Below are 17,298 nucleotides of genomic sequence, written 5' to 3' on the forward strand. Positions count from 1 at the left end.
CAAAACAACTACAATTTAAAATCTTATACTTGCCCATTAGCTTTTTTTGTAAATTTCAGTTCAAGAAAATATGAGAACACAAACATTTTGGTTGCATTTTATATCTTTGCCTCCCCCTAGCAAGGGTTAGGGGTATGCCCTTCCCCTTCACAATGCTCACCACATCCCTAAGATGTGGGTCTACCCCAACCCCTGAATCCCTGGTGAACACCACCACCATGTGAACACCATAGTGTTAATCAGTCAGTACCAATTTGATGGCGAGTACATGTGGAGCCCATTTTCCTGATCTTGTGTTGCCTCACTTTGGATAATGGGTTTAAGCTTAATCCAGGATAACATAAGCAGTGCTAGCTCACTGTCGTTTCTTAGAATTGAGTAATATTCCATTGTAAACATATACCAAATTTTAATATCCAGTCATGAATTAACGGGCATTTTGGTTGTTTCCACGTCCTTGCAATAGTGAATTGTGCTGCCATAAATATTTGGGTGGGCCGGGCGCAGTGGTTCATGCCTGTAATCCTAGCACTCTAGGAGGCTGAGGCGGGCAGATTGCTCGAGGTCAGGAGTTCGAAACCAGCCTGAGCAAGAGCGAGACCCTATCTCTACTATAAAGAGAAAGAAATTAATTGGCCAACTAATATATATAGAAAAAATTAGCCGGGCATGGTGGCTCATGCCTGTAGTCTCAGCTACTCGGGAGGCTGAGGCAGCAGAATTGCTTGAGCCCAGGAGTGTGAGGTTGCTGTGAGCTAGGCTGACGCCACGGCACTCACTCTAGCCTGGGCAACAAAGCGAGACTCTGTCTCAAAAAAAAACCACACACACATTTGGGTGCAGATGTCTTTATGATAGAATGTCTTATGCTGTTTTGGGTAGATGCCTAATAATGCTATTTCTGGGTCGAATGGTATTTCTATTTTTAGCTGTTTGAGGTATCTCCAAATTCTTTTCCACAAAGGTTGCACTAATTTGCAGTTCTACCTGCAGTGTAAGAGTGTTCCTGTCTCTCTTACTGGATCAGTTCCTGTGAGAGCTGGTTGTCAAAAAGAGCCTAACACCTTCCTCTTCTCTCTCTCTGTCTATCCCTCCCCCCCTTTCTCTTTTGCCATGAGTGCAAGTAGCTTGAAGCTATCACCAGATGCAAATTCCCAACCTTCAACTTCCCAGCCATCAAAAGAGTGAGCCAAATAAATTATTTTTCTTTTTAAATTACCAGCTTCAGGTATTCCTTTTTAGCAAAAAAAAAAAAAAAAAAAAAAAAAAAAAAAAAAAAAAAAAAAAAAAAAAAAATTAATAATAAGCAAGCAAACAAACAAAAGACTAGAGACAGAACTCAAATAATTCAATAGCAAGAACACCTATAACTCAATTTAAAAATGAACAAAGAACTTGAACAGATATTTCTCAAAAGAAGACATATAAATGGCCAACAGGTAAAAATGTTTGACACCACAAGGGAAATACAAATGAAAATCACAGTGAGGTAGCTCCCCACACCTGTTAGAATGACTATCATCAAAAAGATGAAAGATAAGTACTACAAAGGATGTGTAGAAAAGGAAATCTTTGAACAATGTTGGTGGGAATGTAAATTAATACAGCCATTATGGAAAATAGTATAGAGGTTCCTCAAAAAATTAAGAATAGAGCTACCATATTATTTAGCAAACCAACTACTATATATATACATATATATATAATATGTGTAGTATATATATAATATATATACTATACATACACACACATACATATATACACACACACAAAAGAAATGAAATCAGTATACCAATGAGATATCTGCATTCTCATGTTTATTGTAGCATTATTCACAATGTCCAAGATATGGAATCAACCCAAGCGTCCACCAACATAAACACTGATAAACAGAAAATATGTAATGCACACACACTTGCACCTGCACACACACAGACACAATGAAATACTATTCAATCTTTAAAAAGCAGTAAATCCTATAATTTACAACAACACGGATGCACCTGGAGGACATTGTGTTAAGTGAAATAAGCCAGGCCCAGAAAGACAGATACTGCCTGATCTCGCTTACTTGTAAAATTTTAATATGTTGGACTCAGGAGCTTGAGTTAGAATTGTGGCTACCAGGAGCTGGGGGGTAGGAGGATGAGGAAATGGGGAAATGTTGGTCAAAGGGTGCAAAGTCTCAGATGGGATCAATAAGTTCTGGAGATCCATTGTACAGTATGGTGACTATAGTTAATAATAATGTATACTTGACAATTGCTAAGAGAGCTAATCCTAAATGTCCTTACCACAAAAAAAAAGTATGTGAGGTGGCTCTACTAATTAGCTTGATTTAATAATTTTGCAATGTATAAATATATAAAAACATCACAGTGTACACTGTAAATATAACAATTTGAATTTGTCAATTATACCTTAATAAAGTAGAGGGGATATTAATAGTAGCAATAATAGTGACCATTTTGAGGAATTCTTTTTGCTGGGTACTATATTTGTTAGTGATATATTGTAGTACTTAAGAATATTGGCTTTGGATTCACACAAATACTGTTTTACATTACAACTTTAAAGAGTACATCTTGATTACACAGTCAACAGAATGTAGCTTATTCATGACTATTTCAGGGAAAGCTTTCTATAACATCATAGAACTCAATCTCTCCATCTGAAATATGGAGATAACAACACTTACCATATAGGAAAGCTATTAGAGTAGATAATTTATGCACAGCACTAAATAGTTTTAAAATGAAATTAATCAAAAAGAGACTGAGGATATATATTGCTTTTAATTTTGAAATTAAGCTTAAACACCATTATTTGTGAATAGAGAACAGAGAAAAATGATGTTTTGGCTTGAATTGTTCAAATAATACTAATCTTCTATTTAAATTATTTTATGTATGCATGAATTTTGCAAATAAGGACTTTTAAAGTATTAAATTACTTGCTAGAGTTCATTTGTGCCTAATGATATGCTGAAAACTCATCCAGTTGTTTGACTATAATTCACTGTCTGGAGTAAGTATTGTATATTTTGGGAAATAATTTATATGGTTTTGCTACTTATGGACATCATTAAGATATTTGAAATAATTAGCAATAAGTCTTTGCATTCTCAGATTGAATTATATAAGGAACAAAAATATAATTAAACAATTGGTAATAATATTACTATACTTTTTTTCACTCTGATTGTACTCACATAATTTCAATGAGACTCAAAATTATTGAAAAGTAGGCAGATAATATTATCCCTATTTTTAGATGAAGAACTTGAGGGTACAGGAAATTAACAACTGGTCTGTTTACCTGAGAACCAAACAGCAGAGATAACCAGTTGGCTCCACATCCAAAACCCTTATCATACTCCTTACTGCACTGTCTGCTTTTTTATCCTTAGAAGAAAACTACTGGCAAGATATGAAATTCTGTAAGAAAGAAAACAAAAATATAGGGAGTGGACAATATTTTGAATAGAAGTGTTTTCAATAAAACTATGAGCCATGTTGTCATTAAGATACTGAACAGATAAAGACCATTTGTTCTTATTCATATGCTCTAATTAGAATAGAATTTTTCCCATTCCTTTCTTATATGGTTATTTGCACATTAATTGTAGACAGTTGAGCTAATGATCAGGAACTCTTGACATAAAATCCTAACTATGAAAAATTACGTTATTCCACACTATCCAAATTAGATGATATGTTTTACACTTTAAGCTTGTATTTGATTTTATAGTTTTTGACTTCCATAATGACTTCAGACTTTTATAAGCAAAAGTAGTGTTATCATTAAGCAAATTATACCAATCAGTGACAATTGGTCTTATTGCTGTTTTATTTATTTGTTTGTTTGTTTATTTATTTTGCTTTACATTTGCTTATCATTCTCTTGTTGGGATATATTGGTTTTGATCTTCAGCCATATATAAATAGAATTTTTCTGAAAATAAAATTTGTTTATATTTTAAAATAAACTTTAATGAACATTGAAATATTTTCACCTGTCACAATAGAGGAATCTATGCTTTTATTTGAAACAAGTATAATTACTTTTTAAACATAATGCAAGGTTGAAGGGAAAATGCCCTCTTTCTTCAGCACCAGGAAAGATTTTATGTAATGATCAGCCTTAAACTTGAGACCATGAAGTTGTCAATTGTCTGAAAAGTGATTGTAGCAGCTGCCAATCTGGAGTCCACCAGTGGAGCAGGGGCATCAAGAAGCCAGCGAGTGTGACATGGTCAGAGCCAAGAAGGCAGGGGGTTAAGAATGCATAGACACAGTTTTTAAATCATTAGGCTTCAGGGATGCACTAGATCTTAGGCCTTTACACCTCTTAGGTAGTACCAACAAGAAAAATGATATAACATCTGTGATTCTTTGCACAAAATGTAAGGAATCCAGTAGACCTGTCCACGCAAGGTGTGTTAACTGTGACTACAGACATCTTCCCTAAAATGTATGGAAATTGCTTTTCTACTCTCTCCCTTTATGAGATTCCACATATGAGTGAGATCATGTGATTTTTATTCTTCTTGCTCAGCTTATTTCACTTAATATAATGTCTTCCAAGTTCATCCATATTGCAATGAATAACAGGATTGGCTTCTGAATTGGGCTGAATAATATTCCATTGTGTATATATATCACATTTTCCTTATCCTTTCATCTGTTGATGGACACTTAGGGTTGATTCCATCTCATGGCCATTGTGAATAGTGCTGCAAAACAAAGTAGAGAGCAGAATAGTGGTCACCAGAGGAGTGGGGAGAGAGGAAGATGAGGAGAGGTTGGTCAACAAGTACAAAGTTACAGATAGATGGGAAGAATAACTTCTGATGTTCTGTTACAAAGTAGGATGGTCATAGCTAAGAACGGTGTATTGTGTACTTCAAGATAGCTAGAAAGGAGGATCTTGAAAGTTATTACCACAAAGAAATGATAAAAGGTTTGAGATGCTGCACATGCTAACTATCCTGATTAGATCATTATACAATGTATATACTCATGGAAACATCACACTCTACCCCATAAACATTATTGTGTCAATTATCAATAAAATTTTTAAAAGAGAGAGCAGAAATAAATGGCACCCTTGTATTGTAGTAACTGGTGTCCCGCACCTAAAAAACACTGTCTATCAAAATGACTGGGTAAAACTGAAGAGAGTTAAATGAAGTTTTTCTTTAAATATGGACTTAGATTTTAGTTTAATAAAGAGTTTAACAATGAGAACTTTCCAGAATTAGAATGAACTGCCTTTTGATAATGAGCCTCTCCCATCTTCTAAAGTTCCTGAGGTGGGGGTTTAATTCCTCTGTCAAAGATGTATCTTGGAGATGTGTCTCATAACCAAGATGTGTCTTTTCAAAATTTTGAGGTAAGCAGAGGCCCCTGATGAAAATGATTTGATCATCTTCTAGGGATTCTTTTTTTTTATTACAGCATATTATTGGGGTACAAATGCTTAGGTTACGTGTGTTGCCTTCCTCTCCCTTCCCTATGGAGTCAGAGCTTCAAGCGTGTCCATTCCCAAGACTCTGTGCATCACACCCATTATGTACGTATATTCCCATCCCCTCCTCCCCACTCCCATCTGCTGGACACCTGATGAATGTTATTCCTATAAATTAGGTTATAAATTAGAAGGAATAATTTAGGAAATAAGAAAGAAGTAAATGAAATTCCAGGTTTAATGGGATAGATTGCTTTAGGGTTGTTTCTCTTGTTGGTAGCCTAAATAAACTAAACTTGAGTGTTTTGGAGTTTTCTGTAAGTTCACATATCGGTGATACTCTTTTACTTTTATACTACTATATTTGGTTATAGTATGCTTTCCTTAATTATATCTTGTTTGCACAGTATACACAAAAAATAAAGTACAACTGTGGGGGAAGCAACAAAGTATCAAATAATTCAATAACTTTAAAAAATATGATTTGCCAAATGGGAAAAAGCAAAGTCATCATTTCATGTTATCAATTGATTGTCTTGATTGTGTTTGACTCATTTAAATCCAGAGTAAAGAAGAAACAAATGAGATAGATGCTGAGTGATTTATTCAATAATTTTTACCTCAAGAGAAGAGGTAAGTAAATGCAATAAACTCAATAATGTCCAGGGGGGCGGAGCAAGATGGCGGACGAATAACACCGCCAGACAGAGGGTCTGTGCAGAAAAGACAGATTCTAGCAGAAACTAGAGGAAAGAAGCAAGAAGACAAGCATACAGCAGACAAGGGCCAGAAGGAGGGGTACATGAGACCCCGGGAGACTCCACGAAAGGAGGCTGCGGAGGAGAACTGGAGGCTGAGACCACCGGAGCCGCCCGGAGACCAGCGGCAAGGGTAGATGGAATTGCTGTTTCCCCTTCCCTGCATTCGGGACTGCTAGTGGGCTCCCCAGCGGGTGGAGAGACCTGCGGACACCAGCCCAGAGACTGCCGCTGCCTGCCAATGGTGAGCCTGTAGCAGACGTGGCACAAGGTTCCCAACTTCCTCCGGGCACCACCGTGTGCACAGACCCGAACCACGCGGCAGGCGCCATATTGCCTCCCCCTCCCCTCCGCCGACCCTACCCGCGGCTGCCCAGAGAACAATACAGCCACCAGTCGGAGGCACCTCCAGGGAACGGGACCTTCCCGTTTGGGACCCCGCCCGCCCTCCCAGGTGCTGCTGGCACCGTGTTCCCAGGAAAACGGTGCCGACTCAGAGGCTGAGAGACATAGACCCAGCTTGGGCTCCCTGTGGGTGAATTAGGACCGGAAATCCTCTCCCTGGTGGGAATACAGTTTGAACTCTGGGACCCAGAGGTCGGACCTGCAGACCAGATCCCCTGCACCAAGGGCTAGCATTGCCCAGGGCACAGAAGGGTTATACGTGAACAGCCTACTGAGGTCTGTGTGCCTCCAGGGGTGGATCGGCGTCCTAGAGGGCAACCCTCCTCCCAGGAGGAGGCCATGCACCCAACCCAGGTTGCTTTCCTGTGCAGGGAACCTCCCCGGAGGCATCACAGTCCGGGGAGGCCTGGTGGCTTGTGGTCTGGCCTGCTGGCAGAGGACCAGGAGTAGCTGCGGAGTTGGGGAGGGTGGAAAGAAGCGAGGCCTGCTGCAGACAACGGGTCTCAGACAGCCCCACCCCCACACCCAGACTTTCTGGCTGAGCGGGACCATTCCAGCCCCGCCCTGACAGCAGAGAACAGAACTTTGACCCCTGCTAAAGGCCTGAGGGCAGGCTTACCCAACCCAGCTCCGCCCAGAACGAGAGCTGATAACAGTACTCAAAATCAACACCATAGTCTGTTCCTCCAAGCAAACGCCACCTACTGACAGGGACGGCATCTTGCACAGCCTTTCCACGGCACCCACTGACTCAATATACAGGGAGTGGTCCAATTTCACCCACAGGCACCACCTAACGCCTCAGAAACTAAACAAGGTGTGTGAATACCCAAACAATAACCTAAGGAAAGAAACAACAACTGATCGACATGGGAAGAAATCAGCGAAAGAACTCAGGAAATACGAAGAACCAAACGGAAAACACACCCCCAAAGAGGAGCACCAGCCCCCTAGAAACAGACACCGACCAAAATCAGGCTACCAATATGACAGAAGAGGAATTTTGTATGTGGAACATAAGAACACTCACCCAGCTGCAACAACAACTCAATAACCAACACCAAGAAACCACAAAAAGTCTCCAGGATATGAGAAAAGAAATAGACACATTGAAGAAAAGTGTAACCGAACTCCTGGAAATGAAGAATCAATTCAAGGAACTACAAAATACAGTGGAAAGTCTCAAGAACAGGGTAGATGAAACAGAAGAAAGAATCTCAGAGCTTGAAGATAACACCCTCCAATTAAATAAATCAGTCACAGAAGTAGAGCAGAGAAACAAGAGAAAAGAGCAAAGCCTACAAGAGCTGTGGGATTATGTGAAGAAACTTAATGTGAGGGTCATAGGGTTACAAGAAGGGGAAGAAGACAACACTCAAGGGTTGGACAAGCTGTTTGAAGATATAATAGAGGAAAATTTCCCAGGCCTTGCTCAAAATCTTGATATACAAGTTCAAGAAGCTCAGAGGACCCCTGGGAGATTCAACGCAAACAGGAAGACATCACGACATGCAGTCATCAGACTAACCAAAGTATCAACTAAAGAGGCCCTTCTAAGAGCTGTAACACAAAAGAAGCAAGTAACATACAAAGGAAAGCCAATTCGAATAACATGAGACTTCTCTAATGAGACTTTACAAGCAAGGAGAGACTGGGACCCCATTCTCACCCTTTTGAAACAAAACAATGCCCAGCCTAGAATATTATTCCCTGCAAAACTAAGCTTCGTATATGAAGGAGAAATACAAACATTCTCAGACAAGCAAAGGCTCAGAGAATTCACCAAGACAAGACCAGCCCTACAAGAAGTACTTAAAACAGCGTTATGCACGGAACATCATAATAATAACCCACAAATATAAAAACAACCATAACCCAAAGATATTAAAGGCCAGATATTACAATGGCTCAAGACAGAAATCATAGCAACAACATCCAACCCAACAGAATGATCAGTAATCTACCTTACCTATCAGTTCTCTCAATAAATGTGAATGACTTAAACTCTCCACTCAAGAGACATAGGCTGGCTGAATGGATAAGAAAATACAGGTCAAGTATATGCTGTCTTCAGAAAACACATTTAACCTGCAAGGATGCATATAGACTAAAAATCAAAGGGTGGAGATCAATATTCCAAGCAAATAGAAGCCAAAAGAAGGCTGGTGTGGCAGTTCTAATTTAAGACGATTTAGTTTTTAAACCAACAAAAGTAGTAAAAGACAAAGAGGGTCATTATATAATGTTGAAGGGCACAGTCCACCAAGAAGAGATAACAATTTTAAATATATATGCACCCAACTTAGGTGCACCCAGATTCATAAAGCAAACCTTACTGGAGCTAAGCAAATGGATTAATAGCAACTCCATAATCGCCGGGAATTCAACACCCCACTGACGGCACGAGACAGATCCTCCAAACAGAAAATTAATAAAGAAATAATGGACTTAAACAAAACTCTAGAACAATTGGGTCTGACAGACATCTACAGAACATTCTACCCAAAATCCACTGAATATACGTTCTTCTCATCAGCTCACGGGACATTCTCTAAGATTGACCATATCCTAGGACACAAAGAAAATCTCAAGAAATTTAAAAAAAATAGATATCATACCATGTACCTTCTCAGATCACAATGGAATAAAACTAGAAATCAACCCTAACAGAAACTCACATTTCTACACAAAAACGTGGAAATTAAACAACCTCCTACTAAATGATTACTTCGTAAATGAAGAAATCAAGACGGAAATAAAAAACTTCTATGAAGAAAACGACAATGGAGAGACAAGTTATCAACTCCTCTGGGACACAGCTAAAGCAGTTCTGAGAGGAAAGTTTATCTCCATAAATGCCTATAACCAAAAGACAAGAAGATCACAAATAGACAATCTAATGAAACGACTCAAAGAGCTGGAAAAAGAAGAACAGACCAACCCCAAACCCAGCAGAAGAAGTGAGATCAACAAGATCAAATCAGAACTAAACGAAATTGAAAACAGGAAAGCTATTCAGGAGATTAATAAAACAAAAAGTTGGTTCTTTGAAGAAATAAACAAGATTGACACGCCATTGGCTAAGCTAACGAAAAGCAGAAAAGAGAAATCTCTAATAAGCTCCATCAGGAATAAAAAAGGAGATATCACAACTGATCCCAAAGAGATACAAGATACAATTTGTGAATACTACAAAAATCTTTATGCACACAAACTGGAAAATGTGGAGGAAATGGACAAATTTCTAGAAACACACAGCCTCCCTAGGCTCAACCAGGAAGAAATAGATTCCCTGAACAGACCAATCTCAACAGCTGAAATAGAAACAGCAATTAAAAATCTCCCTAAAAAGAAAAGTCCCGGTCCAGATGGCTTCACACCTGAATTTTACCATACTTACAAAGAAGAACTAGTACCTATCTTGCAGAAACTATTCCACAACATCGAGAAGAACGGAAACCTCCCCGACACCTTTTATGAAGCGAATATTACTCTGATACCAAAACCAGGAAAGGATGCAACAAAAAAAGAAAACTACAGACCAATATCCCTAATGAATATAGATGCAAAAATTTTCAACAAAATCTTAGCTAACTGAATCCAGACACTTATCAAAAAAATAATCCACCACGACCAAGTGGGCTTCATCCCAGGGATGCAGGGATGGTTCAACATACGTAAATCTATAAATGCAATTCACCACATCAACAGAAGCAAAAACAAAGACCACATGATTCTTTCAATAGATGCAGAAAAAGCTTTTGACAAAATTCAACACCCTTTCATGATACGAACACTTAAGAAAATAGGCATAGAAGGGACATACCTAAAAATGATACAAGCCATATATGACAGACCCATAGCCAACATCATACTGAATGGGGAAAGATTGAAATCATTCCCACTTAGAACTGGAACCAGACAAGGCTTCCCACTATCTCCACTTCTGTTCAACATAGTGCTGGAAGTCTTGGCTACAGCAATCAGACAGGAAAATGGAATCAAAGGTATCCAAATAGGGGCAGAAGAGATCAGACTTTCACTGTTTGCTGATGATATGATATTGTATCTAGAAAACCCCAAGGATTAAACCAAGAAACTCCTGGAACTGATCAATGAATTTAGTAAAGTCTCAGGATACAAAATCAATACACAGAAATCAGAGGCATTCATATACGCCAACAACAATCTAATTGAAAACCAAATCAAAGACTCAATTCCCTTCACAATAGCAACAAAGAAATTAAAGTACCTAGGAATATATTTAACCAAAGAGGTAAAAGACCTCTTCAGGGAGAACTATGAAACACTGAGGAAGGAAATAGCAGAGGATGTAAACAGATGGAAATCCATACCATGCTCGTGGATCGGCAGACTCAATATCATCAAAATGTCTATACTACCCAAACTGATCTACAGATTCAATGCAATACCTATTAAAATCCCATCAGCATTCTTCACAGATATAGAAAAAATAATTTTACGCTTCATATGGAACCAAAGAAGACCCCGAATATCAAGAGCAATTCTAGGCAACAAAAACAAAATGGGAGGCATTAATATGCCAGATATCAAACTATACTACAAAGCTGTAGTAATTAAAACAATATGGTATTGGCACAAAAACAGGAATATTGACCAGTGGAACAGATGTGAGAATCCTGATATAAAACCATCCTCATATAGCCATCTCATCTTTGACAAAGCAGACAAAAACATACGCTGGGGAAAAGAATCCCTCTTCAATAAATGGTGCTGGGAAAACTGGATAGCCACCTGTAGAAGGCTAAAACAGGACCCACACCTTTCACCTCTCACAAAAACCAACTCACGCTGGATAACAGACTTAAACCTAAGATATGAAACTATTAGAACTCTAGAGGAAAAAGTTGGAAACACTCTCCTAGACATCGGCCTGGGCAAAGAGTTTATGAAGAAGTCCCCAAAGGCAATCACAGCAGCAACAAAAATAAATAAATGGGACATGATCAAACTACAAAGCTTCTGCACAGCCAAAGAAATAGTCATGAAAGTAAACAGACAACCTACAGAATGGGAGAAAATTTTTGCATCCTATGCATCCGATAAGGGACTGATAACTAGAATATACTTAGAACTCACGAAAATTAGGAAGAAAAAATCAAATAACCCCATTAAAAAGTGGGCAAAGGACTTGAACAGAAATTTTTGTAAAGAAAACAGAAGAATGGCCAACAAACACATGAAGAAATTCTCAACATCTCTAATCATCAGGGAAATGCAAATCAAAACCACAATGAGATATCACTTAACCCCAGTGAGAATGGCCTTTATCAAAAAATCTCCAAACAATAAATGCTGGCGTGGTTGCGGAGAGAGAGGAACACTCCTACACTGCTGGTGGGACTGCAAACTAGTTCAACCTCTGTGGAAAGCAATATGGAGATACCTTAAAGCGATACAAGTGAATCTACCATTTGATCCAGCAATCCCATTGCTGGGCATCTACCCAAATGATCCAGTGACACTCTACAAAAAAGACACCTGCACTCGAATGTTTATAGCAGCACAATTCATAATTGCAAGGCTGTGGAAACAGCCCAAGTGCCCATCAATCCAAGAATGGATTAATAAAATGTGGTATATGTACACCATGGAGTACTATTCAGCTCTAAGAAACAATGGTGATATAGCACACCTTATATTTTCCTGGTTAGAGCTGGAACCCATACTACTAAGTGAAGTATCCCAAGAATGGAAAAACAAGCACCAGATATATTCTCCAGCAAACTGGTATTAACTGAGTAGCACCTAAGTAGACACATAAGTGCTACAGTAATAGGGTATTGGGCAGGTGGGAGGGGGGAGGGGGGCGGGTATATACATACATAGTGAGTGAGATGTTCACCATCTGGGGGATGGTCATGATGGAGACTCAGACTTTTGGGGGCAGGGGGGAAATGGGCATTTATTGAAACCTTAAAATCTGTACCCCCATAATATACCAAAATAAAAAAAATAATTAAAAAAAAAAAAAGAAAACTTTTGTCAATATTTTGGTGTGTTTCTATGTATAGACCACAGTATACCATAGTTTTGATGAAACTTTATATGTAAATTTTTGCACAAAGTTTTCTTAGTTTATAATTGTAACAATGTAAAATTTTTATGTTAGTATAAATTTAATAAACTTTATACTTTACTTTTATAAATCCTAAATTATAAATTAATGATCTTTAATTTGTAAACAATATTTTTTTAGGATATCCACAAGGGTAATTCAGTCATTTCCTTGTTGTTTAGATTCTTTTCTCATTTCACAAAAATCAATAATGACATATGTTATATGGGGGTGAATTCACTGGGATGAACACCACAAAGTTTCTTCTTACACTTTTCCTTGGCAGTATTGTAAGATACGAACTATCATGATCAGTGAATAAAAGCGTATATATTGATATATCATTTAATATTATAGCTTTTTATTCTTGCTAATTTGTACCAAAAAAACTAAAGCATTGATTATTAACTTGATGATTAGATCACCAGGCACATTGTTTTTCCTTAAAAATTTCTTATCCTGTTAAAATTTTTCATTCATAAATAGTCTGTTCTTTGTTTTCTCCATCATTTGCATACTCATATTCTGAATTTTTTCTAGGGAAACCTGAGTTTATCTAATTTGACTTGCCTTGACTTACGATCTCTTTTCTGGTTGCTAGTAGATTACAACAGCACTAGGCATTTATTGAGCTTCCAATTCTGACCCCAGAGCCTGTAGAGTCTAGTCATTTAAATTCTCAGTCAACATGAAGTGAAACCTCTATATTTTTTAATTTATATAGTCAAATCATCTGATTTTTTGCACCACGACAGGAAAAAAGAAAGGGAAATCATAGTTTTGACCTTCAGATCACTTTAAATTTGTGTTGTTTCGCTCTTAACTCTTTTATAGAAAGCATCTGCCTACAATTACTAGTAGAAATAATACTCCCACTTAAACTTCTTTTTAGCATTTTAATTTCTTCATAGTCATCTTTGAAATGTTTAGTTTGGCTACCTCACGTGTACCTCATACATGTTGTTAAGAGACAAGAGAAAAAGAAAGATTTCTTTGCTTTTAAAGAGTGTCTGAAAGTTATGTGTTCTTCTAAGAACAATTTTTATGGTGCAGTTGAAATAAACATTCTGGTATGGTAGAAGGAACTTCAACAAATAGTAGCAAACAGATCAAATTTCAGCAAATAAAGCAGGGTCAAAGTCTAATTGCAACTCAATTCAAATTGCACCAGCAGCACTAGTGACATTTCTTTGGCCTGTTCTGAAAGGCAGTGGGTGTCAGTAGCACAGATTGTTAGTTTTAATTTGCTCAAATGTGTCTTTATTACCAATTGGTACAGAGGTGACGGGAAACCGTCTCTGGAGGCAGAACAAATGGAGAAATGTGTTTTGAGTCCCTTTTAGTGGCAGTCAATTTGATATTACCCAAGGAAATGTTTCTTGACAATAATTATAAGAAAAATATCAACACTTCATTTCTAAATGTTTGACAAACTGGAAACTCTTCTATTTGCCAGGAAAATGGAACCAGTAGACCCTCTCTCAGTATTTAAAGGAGTCTTAAGAAAAGGCTGTAAGAGGAGAGAATATGTGAGTTGTGCCCTAAATAGTCAATCTAACTAACACACACTCTAGAATTATGAAAATGTACATTTTTGTTGTTTTTTAAAAGTTTTATGGTGTTTTTTGGGTTTGTTGTATTTTTATCTTTCCTGACTTTTACTAACCCATTTTCTTTTTTTTTTTCTCTTTATTCTAGTTGTTTGGAAATTATGCATTTAAAAATTTTTTCTGATGATTACTAGGGACAAACAATTTTAAATATATTAATTTTGCTATGAAGCTACCCTGGAATTTTGAAATTTCCTAACAATTCAATAAAATAAATTTAACACATGGGACTAAAATTACTGTTGCCAATTCTTACTGGTGTTTATTCTTTTTCCAAGTAAATGTTACTGAGAAGAGTAGCAGGAAGAAAATTGACTATAACAATTGGCATATATATATATTTATTTCTCTAGCTTTTAAAGTTTATTTTAAACATAAAAGGCAGAAATATAGGCCCCAAACTGGTACCACCCAACTAATAAAGCACATTTTAAAAACTTCAATGACCTTTTCTTCTGTTATTTGCTTTTATTCATCTGTGCCCTGTTTTCTTCTTTTCCTTTTCTATCTACAGTCAATAATAAAAATTAAGTCAGATATGCTAAGTAAATGTGTCTAAAAATGATGTTTTCTCTATAATCAGAAATCATATAACATCATTCTGCAAAGTTCCTTTATTTGCTTTATCTAGTTAACATCTGACTGTGAAGTTCACTTCTATCTTAGAAATCTGATAAATATTTTACATCAATAGAAAGCCTTACTTTGAATATTTCTCAGAAATTAGCGATAACAGATATTCATTTATTCAGGCAATCCATAATTATTTAATTCATTTCACATTAGAAATATGCTATCATAACCCAGATTCTGCTGTGCCCACGTTCACTGACGGGCCGTCTCACGCTGCTCGTGCTCTGTGGCCTAGGGCATTACACAGCTCTGGGTTTTCTCCTGTCGGTGTAATGTAAAATCCAGCCACTGCCCTCCTTTGTTTTTAATACCATATTGGGTGATAGTTCTCTGTGATAAAGAGAGCCCATAAAAAACAAAAAGAACATTTCAAGATGTCATTATTAATTCCACATGATGAATATTTACCGCAATTGCTGTTTAGATGTCTCAGGGGGGTATCCAAATTTATTCGATGTAACATAGACTAGCAAACAACATCATTAAGCTTGGAAAAAACACCAGTTAAAATAACCAAAAACAAACACAAGCCAAAAAACAGACAAGAAGGGTAACACTTTTTCAGACACTTGTTTAGGGAATTTCTACAAAAACAATCCAAACATTAGTCAGCATTGCAGTGTTTTTCAGATGTTTTTGGATTCTTTATATATTCACCCAACAAAATTGTGTCTTTATTTGTTTTTTTTTTAAATTAACACATGATGACAGATTTGTGTTTCCAATAGGAACACTATCTTTCCGGTGTCCATGCTACTTCACCTCTTTTTACTGTCATTTATAATTACCGGGGAAGTATCAGGTAAACAAATGTGACTTTAAAACAAGCATAAGGTCATTTTAATCATATTTGGATTAATACACATTTTCCTTTATTCTAATTGTTTGTAACTTATGTATTTAAAAACTGGACATTTTAGTCATATTTAGGTTAATTTATAGGGCCACTAAACTGATAAAAATTTTAAGTCAACACCAACAGGTATACAAAATTGTGCTACAGTTACTTAAAATTCAATGTAAAGGTTGAAAACATTCAATATTTTCACCTGTTAAACTAACATTCCCTGAAAATGTAGAGAGATACTAGCACCATGCAAACCTTGGGACTAAAGAAAATAAATAAGACATGGTTTCTATTCTTGAAGAGTTCCATGTAAATGGTATTTACTGAGAAGGGGAATACTAGGGAGGAACAGGTTTTAGTAGGAGGTAATCAAGAGTTTACTATTAAACACATTACATTTGGCCCCTAAAATGTTATATTGAAGGTGCTAAAGATCTTGTCTTTTTTAGTGAGAGATCCATGTTGGACTATAGTGATAAAATATGATTAAATTTTAAATAAGTTTACTAAAAATTCAAGGGTAACCAATAAAACTTTAGAAATATAAATTATAAATTCCAGGTAACCAGAAGAAGAACAAAAAGATAAGAAAACAGCATTGGTATACAAACAACAGGGAAGGCAAAAACAAGAAAAAAATAAAATCCTATTATAAGCATAAAATAAGGTGGCAGAATATACCCAAGCATCTCAATAATTTTAAGACCTGCTCAACTACTCACTAACTACATATTTGGGAACAGTACAGGGGATATTCTTATCAGCTAGGGTTTGAGATATACATTGGTGAAAACGCTGCATCGGTAGTGGCTCTTCTATGAAGGCCAGAAATGACGCTGGAAAGTGCTGCTATTACAATGGGTCCTCTGAACTGAATAGGATCTACGAGATCCTGGATGCCGAGGGTCAAGTGCCAGCACTAAATGGCCAAAGACAACATGTGCATGGTTACCTGAATGGGCAGCAGACCCAAGGCAATGAACAGAATGTTTCCATCCACAGAGATCTTTGGCATTGGATAATTAATCTAATCATGAATTCCCCATGACTAAAATAAATATGCAGCCTACTAATGTTATAGTTGATTTGTATAAATAAAAGCTGTACGTATGGTGAACAAAAGATCAACTCGAATTGCCCAATACGGGGCAGTTGCAGCCTCTCAACCAATTCCCAGAATAGGGCAATTTACATTCCCAGAAGAACCCCTTTTCCTAGGACACCACTGGGTGTCTTTGAGGAATATACTGAGAAAAATGTGTGCCCTAAATTTCCCCTAGCTTTCCTGGAAAGAACTTGTGATCATCCAAAAGAGTTATTGTTGATGGGAGAAAGGAAAATAATAAGATTTTTTTTTTAGGGATTATTGATCCCTGGCTCTGAGTAGTGGTTTATAGAGAGCAGTAGTTTGACAGATTTTTAGAATAGGTCCCTCTCACAGTGGGCCTGGTAATTTCCCAAACTCACATTGTGATT

Source organism: Microcebus murinus, chromosome 11 (assembly GCF_040939455.1).
Source record: "Microcebus murinus isolate Inina chromosome 11, M.murinus_Inina_mat1.0, whole genome shotgun sequence".
Taxonomy (NCBI): Eukaryota; Metazoa; Chordata; class Mammalia; order Primates; family Cheirogaleidae; genus Microcebus; species Microcebus murinus.